The 7,804-nt window shown below is 44.6% G+C and overlaps 1 long non-coding RNA gene across 1 annotated transcript; it reads left to right on the top strand.

Moving 5' to 3' along the window:
• Positions 1-218: 218 nt before the first annotated feature.
• Positions 219-4,999, top strand: LOC120100951 (uncharacterized). Its single transcript, XR_015677008.1, has 3 exons — positions 219-260; positions 4,097-4,354; positions 4,818-4,999. It is a non-coding gene; the product is annotated as an uncharacterized LOC120100951 (long non-coding RNA).
• The last annotated feature ends 2,805 nt before the right edge of the window (positions 5,000-7,804 follow it).

Genomic DNA, 7,804 nt, shown 5'->3' with positions numbered 1-7,804 from the left:
TTTGTTTTGTTTTTTTAATTATTAAATGTCAGGATTCTACTTCAGCCGTTTTATAGATGCATTCAGGTCTTAAATGGAAAAAATAAGGAAATCTATATTTTACTAAATAGGTTATGAAAAAACTTATGTAGTTCAGTTGGTAAAGTGCTTGGCTAGGGTGAAACCCGGAATTTGCATAATCTGGGTGTGGCAACAGCGGCTGGTAACCCCAGCCCCTTAAGGACCAGAAGTTCTCTGCTACCTATGGAGTTTGAAGACAGGTAAGAAACCAACCAGGCCTTTAATCCTAGCACTGGGGAGGCAGAGACAGGCAGATCTCCGAGATCGAGGCCAGCCTGGTCTACGGAGTGAGTTCCACGGTTCTACAAACCGTGTCTCGAAAACGAAAACAAAAACTTCCAAAGCATTTAATGGAAAGTAGAATTAAGAATTAAACCGTGCAAAACTTGACAAGATAGGTTAGGCATTGCACCTGAGTCGTTGCAAACGTGTAGTTTAGTATCTTCCACGAATGCGAGATAAAATCATTAAAGTCAACCACTTTAAAGATAGTGTAAACTATCTTTAGAAGGTGAAGCAACCGGAGAGCTAAACGCCTAAAACAATCCCAGCCCCAATACAGTACGACTGCCACCTAGTGGCTAGATATCCTCAGCACAAGAGTCCTGCTTGAGTCCATATGGGAGACTGGACATAGCCACGAACTAAGGCCACCGCTGGGTGGCGAGAGTAGTTCTATTTTCTGCAATGCTAACTGATAGCTTCCGGGGGGGGGGGGGTTATTGTAAAGAGATAACGTTATTTGTTGATCCAATTTCAAAGAAAGTCGTTCAAGGACCTTTTAGTACATCCAAATGCATATTGCTAAGGTCCGACTTTACCACTGACTTAATTTTAGCTCAGAAAACATTTTGTTAATTTTTAAAACAGTACCACAGTTGGGTTTTGAATCCCTGGAGTCGGTAAGGAAAGAACAGTGGTCTAAGGCAACGGTGTCATGCCCATCTTAAGCCTGGCAGAGCTGAGCCACGAGTGCCTCCATATCCCAAAGCAGAACTGAGACCACGTCTTCCATGGTGCTCCCCAGAGGTTCTAAGTCCCCTCCCATTCATTTCGGCTTTTAAACTACTATTTTTATGATCTTTAATATAATTACACCATTTTCTCCTGTCCTTTTCTTCCCTCCAACGCCTTCCAGGTATACCAGGGGCTTTCCTTCAAATTCATGGCCGCTTTAATTGAATGTGCATCTGTGTGTGTGTGTGTGTGTGTGTGTGTGTGTGTGTGTGTGTGTGTGTGTACATGTGCGCGCATGTCTGTCTGTGTGCGCTTGTGTATATATGTGTTCTTAAAACTGCTAAGTCTGTATAATGCTACTTGTATGTATGTTTTCAGAGCTGCATCAATAGGTTATCCGATGCCAATATCAGATAACCTATTGGTGTGCTCTTCCCTGGCTATTCTGCTCTCAACATTCCTTCCTTGTCTGTATTCTTTGTCTGGGGTTGATGCCTCAGAAGCATCATGTTAGCCTATCTGTTGGTACCATCCTTGTTCAGGTCCTGTCTAGGAAGCCATGTTAGTGAGACTTCATGGAGTAGGGTAGTTCCTCTGACATTTCTAGGAGACAGTCTCACAGCCAAGTTCCTAGTCCCCTGGCTCACTAGTCCTTTTCACCCCCTCTCCAGCTATGATCCCTGATCCATAGGTGCAGGAGTTGTGCTGTAGATTTGGATTGAGTGCCACAGCTCTGCATTTTTGATGAGTCATGGTTTTCCGTCACAGCGTGTCTGTGGCAGAGAGAAGTTTCCTTGATGTGGTGTGAGGACTGTCTGTACCAGTGGGTATAAGGAGAAATGTTCAGGATGTCGTTAGGGCTTTTGCTGGTTTGGTAAAGTGGCAGTTGTAGGTTCCCTTCCAAGATCCATGCCTTCATCAGTACTGGATACTTGGCTAGGTTTCCAGTACCAGGCCTGGTTTCCCTCGTGTTGAATGGGCTCCCATTCGTTTTGGAACTCCAACCCCAAAGTGTTCAGACACCTTGGCTGAGCTGTCTCTCCTTACTCTTGCCACCAGTGGTCATTTTAAAGTTTGAGATCCACAGCTGGCCAGTTGCCTTCCTCATGCTTGCCCACCGTCTCTGACATCACCAGCCGGTGAGGGCCAATAAAGAAGGGGAAGTATCTGGATAAGGCCCACAGCATCCAAAGGCTCGACTGACTTGGTTTCATTGTGTTGAGTCAGCGGCTGCTTTTGCTGCTTGCACACAGTAACTGGAGAGTTGGAGGTTTCACGTCAGCCCATGCTTTCTCTGCCCAGAAATCAGAGCTGAGATGATTAAGCTCGACCTTTCCACACAGATGGTGTCTCGCTTCATCAGCACGAACAGCACCTTTCCCACTAACCCTCAAGTGCAGGTGTTAGCATATTTCAGGACACATTGTCTTAAAGTGGTAACGTGGGTGGTGTGGTAAAGGCTTGGCAGAAAAGAGCCTAGAGATCCAAGTTGGAAAGCCACTCTGCGGTTCTAGGAATCTGGGGAGTGTGGACAGCACGGCTGGAATGCTGTAGGAATACTGCTGTCTAAGGTCACGAGGACCCACTGTGACAGGAGGTTGTTAAACGTAGTGACCATGAGCATCAACACAAAGTGTACGTTTTGCTCGGATGCAAAAGGGCGTAAGCAAATCTGAATGTTTATTTTTAAAAAGGTCACAGGAAGCAAACCCTCTTCTAAACATTTTCTTTGGGTAGCCAGTAAATGAAGAGGGGGGAAAGGCTCGCCTCCTCTTAACATAGTAGCAAAATGTTGTAACAGAGATATGTAAGCAGGGTATGTCCCACCAGTAGGAAACTTAAACCACCAAGAAATTCACATAATCTATTCAGTAAAGAATAGGGCTAAAACAAACAACACACCCAACACAAGCACAAACTAACAACAACAACAGCAACAACAACAAGAGAAGCATTCAAATCTGTGGGGTGAGGTTTACGAAAAGAGGTAGCGCTTATGCTGGCATTTGACAAATGAGAAAGAGTTGGCCTTGTGGCGTAGGGACACGTTCTAAGCATGACAGTGTGTATGAGCCTAGGTACTCTTATTAGATTACGACGACGCTGATGTAAATTCTAATCTACCATGGAGAAGAACAGAGACGATGATATCTGAAGATCTCTCACAAATGAGCGCTCTATGCTAGAGCGGAGCAAGGTTGGGAGGCAGAAATCTTGGCATATATAATCCGCTATTCTATGAACGTTTAGATTTCTGTGCATATATACTACATGTTGAGCATGTTTACCCTTACCACCCGCTTTCCCCACCACCCTGCACTCCCCGGTCCTCTCTGTCCCTACACAGCTTTGGATCCACTTTCATTTAAAACGCGCACACATGATTTGTGTGACCGTACGAAATCTAGAAACCACAGATGAGGAAAAGCTATACTCTTTTTCTATCTGAGAGAGGCTCGATTCACTTCCTAGGATTGCCTCCATCTGCGTCCATCCTCCAGCAAATATAGAATTGCATTCCTCTATGGCTGAAAAAAAAATCCCTTTGTGTATGCAAAATATATTTCTCTTCTCCATGCCTTTATTGTTGGACACTTAGATCGCCTTTGTAACTTCACGGTTGTGAATATTTCAGCAATACACAGTTCTTTTCTTTAAAAAATTAATTCTTTGAAATTTGCATATAATGTGTTGTGATAATATTGACCCCTCCCCTAATTCCTCCCAGATCCACCTAACCCTGTATCCTCTTTTTTTTTTCTTTCAACCATGAAGACTTATTTGTCCATGTATTCTTGGATGTGTGAACCTTACCTGAAATGTGGTCAACTTACCAGGGCCACACTCTTAAAGAAAACTGGTGTTCTCTCTCCTTATAGCAATCAGTTTCCAATAGCTGCTCATCTAGGAGTGGGACTTTGTGCCCACCTTTCCTCTTTACATTGGGATTTGAGTCTGTTTGAACTTACACAGATTTTATGAATGCATAAAATCTAGTTAGGGTTTTATAGCTGTAAAGAGACACCATGACCAAGGCAACTCTTATAAAGGACAACATTTAATTGGGTCTGGCTTACAGTTTCAGAGGTTCAGTCTATTCATCAAGGTGGGAAACATGGCAGTGTCAAGGCAGACGTGGTGCTGGAGGAACTGAGAGTTCTATCTTGATCCAAAGGCAGCCAGGAAGAGACTGAGTGCCACGCTGTGCGGCGTTTGAACATGGAAACCTCAAAGCCCACCCCCACAGTGACACACTTCCTCCAACAAGGCCATGCCTACTCCTACAAGACCATACTTCCTAATGGTGCCACTCAATATGGGCCAAGCATTCAAACACGTGAATCTATGGGGGCCAAACCTATTCAAACCACCACACTGTCACAAGCACAGTGAATTCATAGGAGTGGCTGCCCTAAGAAGCTTCTATTAGCAGTGGGTGGTGCTTAACACAGCTAGTCTAAATGCAGAGAATAAGAAATTGAAGAATGTTCACCCCTATGTGGGACATCTGGATCACATCCCTCCCTCCTAAGGCTCAGAGAGGGCATAACAGCAGAATAACCAGAGGCCATGGCTAACACAGGGAAACGTGGTCTCCAGGACACAATGGAGAGCTGGAAACACAGCTCTGAACTGCCTCCAACTTCCTGTGTCTTGCCTACTTAGGCCCGTTCTTTATTTTGCATAAGATTTTAGAGTCCCTGCCTAAAATTGTGATTTAGACATCTGCAGATGGATGATGGAAGTCAGCAAAACCAACTTAATCTTTGTGAGTTCTGTTCCACCACAATGTGAGGCAGTAAGGAATCCCACATGTGTACTCCCTCTGCTGTGGACCCACCTGCTGCTGTGACTTCTCCTCCATGACTGACGGTATCCTCTCAAACTGTGAGACAAAATAAATGCTTCTTCCTTTAAGCTGCTCTTGCTTGCATTCAGTCACACCAATGGATATTGTACCTATTAAAGAAAATTGATGTTGAAAATGAGGGCGGTTGTCATGACTAAATCTTTTTTTTTTTTGGATATGTTTTTATTTACATTTCAAATGTTATCCCCTTTCCCCGTTTCCTGTCCATAAACTCCCTATCCCATCCCCCCCTTCTTCTACGAGGGTGGTCCCCCTCCCTAACCATCCTCCCTTACTACCTCCCCCACCCTGTGACATTCCCCTACACTGGGGGGTTGAGCCTTGGCAGGACCAAGGGCTTCTCCTCCCATCGGTGCCCAACAAGGCCATCCTCTGCTACATATGCAGCTGGAGCCATGGGTCTGTCCGTGTGTACTCTTTGGGTAGTTGTTTAGTCCCTGGGAGCTCTGATTGGTTGTTGTTAGGGTTTTTATGGGATTGCAAGCCCTTCAGCTCCTTCAATCTTAGCATGCAACTCTTAGACTTTTGGAAACATTTTTCCTGAGAGAATGAAGTCATGTCTGGAGATGAAGGATAAAGGAAACCTGAAATGTTGTAAGCAGGGGTTTTCTGAGAGAGCTCAGAATGCAAGAAGGCAGGCCAAAATACAGTCAGGAAAGACTAAGTGTGTGAGGTTTTGTAGGAGAACAAGGATACTATAAGGAACTAGGATGTTCTGGAGAAAGATCTGGCTGACTTCTACCACTTGGAAACTTGTGTGAGATCAGATTCAAATTTAAACTAATGTATTTGTTGAGGAATCTGAGGAAGCATAAGATCCACATTGTGGCAGTGTTACTCCTCGCTCCTCTTAGCCAAATTTCCAATTGAGAGGGAACAGAAAGATGAGAAAATTGAGCAGCTGAGTACAGACAAAATATTTATTGTTGTTAAAGAGGTTGGCACCATCAGAGAAAAATTAATAGACTTCTCACTGGGCCAAAAGATGCCTCAAGGGCATGAGTCCACCTATAGAGAGCTCCAGGGTATAACAATACAGTTTCATGTAAAAGAGAAGTGCTTCAAAAGCCTTCATGGCTCCCTTGTGGAAAGTGGTTGCCTAGGGAAGTGTTTTACCAAGTTGAACCAGGCAGCTGCAGAGAAGGTACTACATCTGTGGTCAAAGGGGGCTAGGCTACACCTCTGGGAGCAGAATGCAAGATCCTCTCAGCAGTGCTTCTTCTGATATCATGCAAAATTTGAGAATTAAGGAATCATGTAGGCTTGGGATCCCAAAAAGCCTGAAGCCAGACAATGTGTGGCAGTGTTGGATTCCCTATCCAGAGACCCTGAGAGACCTTTGAAAGTAAGGCTTAGGATTCAATGTCGATCCCTGGTGTTAGAGATGCCAGAAACATGAAACATGGGCTGGAGAGGTGGCTCAGAGTTTAAGAGCTGACTGCTCTTCCAGAGGTCCTGAGTTCAATTCCCAGCAACCACATGGTGGCTCACAACCATCTGTAATGGGATCTGATGCCCTCTTCTGCCAGTGAGACAGTGTACTCACATACATTAAATACATAAATCTTTAAAAAAAAAAAAAAAAGAAAGATGAAACATTCACCAAGGAAAGTTGCAGGCTCTTGGTAGTGTTGGCCCAAGACTGGGGTCACATATGTTTCAGGAAACAGAACCAGTGGAGCACATACATGATCTCATCACGAGTTCCAGAGACATGGAGCCTCCAGGTTTGATTTTTTTCTGTCTGTGCTTGGTCTTGGTCTGGTTTTTTTGTTTGTGTGCTGCCTTCATTTGTCTCACATTTGGGATAAAAATGTTTAAGTCCATGCTATGGTGTTCTGGAAGTAGATAAGTTTTCTCCTTTAGTTTTACAAGGTCTCACAGTGAAGAGATTCCCATTGGTCTCAGAAAACCATTGGACTTTGGGCTTTTGAAAGTGTTTGAATAAAGACACCCATATAGACAGAACATTGGCCATATAAACTTGAAACGTTCACTAAATGAGGAGGGATCTCATCCGTGGCAGACTTCCACTTGCAGCAGTACCAAACACACGCCACAGCACATTTGGAGACCAAGGATTGCTCAGCGTAACACAGGCCAAATGAATTCGCAGAGGAGAAACTGACCTAAGGCAAGCAGAGCCACTCCCATGAGAAATGAGAAAATAGCAGCCAGAGTAGTGGGGTGGCCCAGCGACCACAGGCATGTGGCCAGCGGTTTGACGATGCCACACTCTAGCCTTGAATGGCAGAGAAGACAAGAGCGTTTTCTAGTCATTTAAATATAATCACTGGTTACACTCATAGAGATTCCATTCTCGGGATCTTTAAGTCATGTGTGGTCTGTTTTCATTTCACTCTCCTGTCCATAGGAAGAGTACCAGGTTCTATATTAGATAAGACTCCTTACATATGATTATAGCTTGCTCAACTAAGGGTGTAAAATTTCCCCTAAGCGCTGGTCTCACCCGGAATCCAGGCGGATGGAGGCTGCTGCAGTCCAAAGCAAGCCGGCCGGCTGCACCAACCACACGTGGTTCAGAGGGAGGCCTTGCTTAGTTAATAAAATGGGGAACGAGCAAGAACAATGCCTGACATCAACTCTAGGATTCCTCATACCTGTGCATATGTGAATACATACACCACACCACACACACACACACACACACACACACACACACACACACACACACACACACCACACACATACATACATACACACACATACACACACACACATACCACACACACACACACACACACCACACACATACATATACACACACACACACACACACGCGCGCGCGCGCGCACATACACATTCATTGGTAGAATGTTTGCCTAGAATTCACAAGCCCCTGGGTTTAGTCCCCAGCATAGCCAAAGGGGAAGAAAAATCAACAAAATTGTTTAA

Source organism: Rattus norvegicus, chromosome 2 (genome assembly GCF_021556685.1).
Source record: "Rattus norvegicus strain SHRSP/BbbUtx chromosome 2, alternate assembly SHRSP_T2T, whole genome shotgun sequence".
Taxonomy (NCBI): domain Eukaryota; kingdom Metazoa; phylum Chordata; class Mammalia; order Rodentia; family Muridae; genus Rattus; species Rattus norvegicus.
Note: the sequence above shows the minus strand (reverse complement) of the source record. Positions and strands in the feature narration are given on the sequence as shown.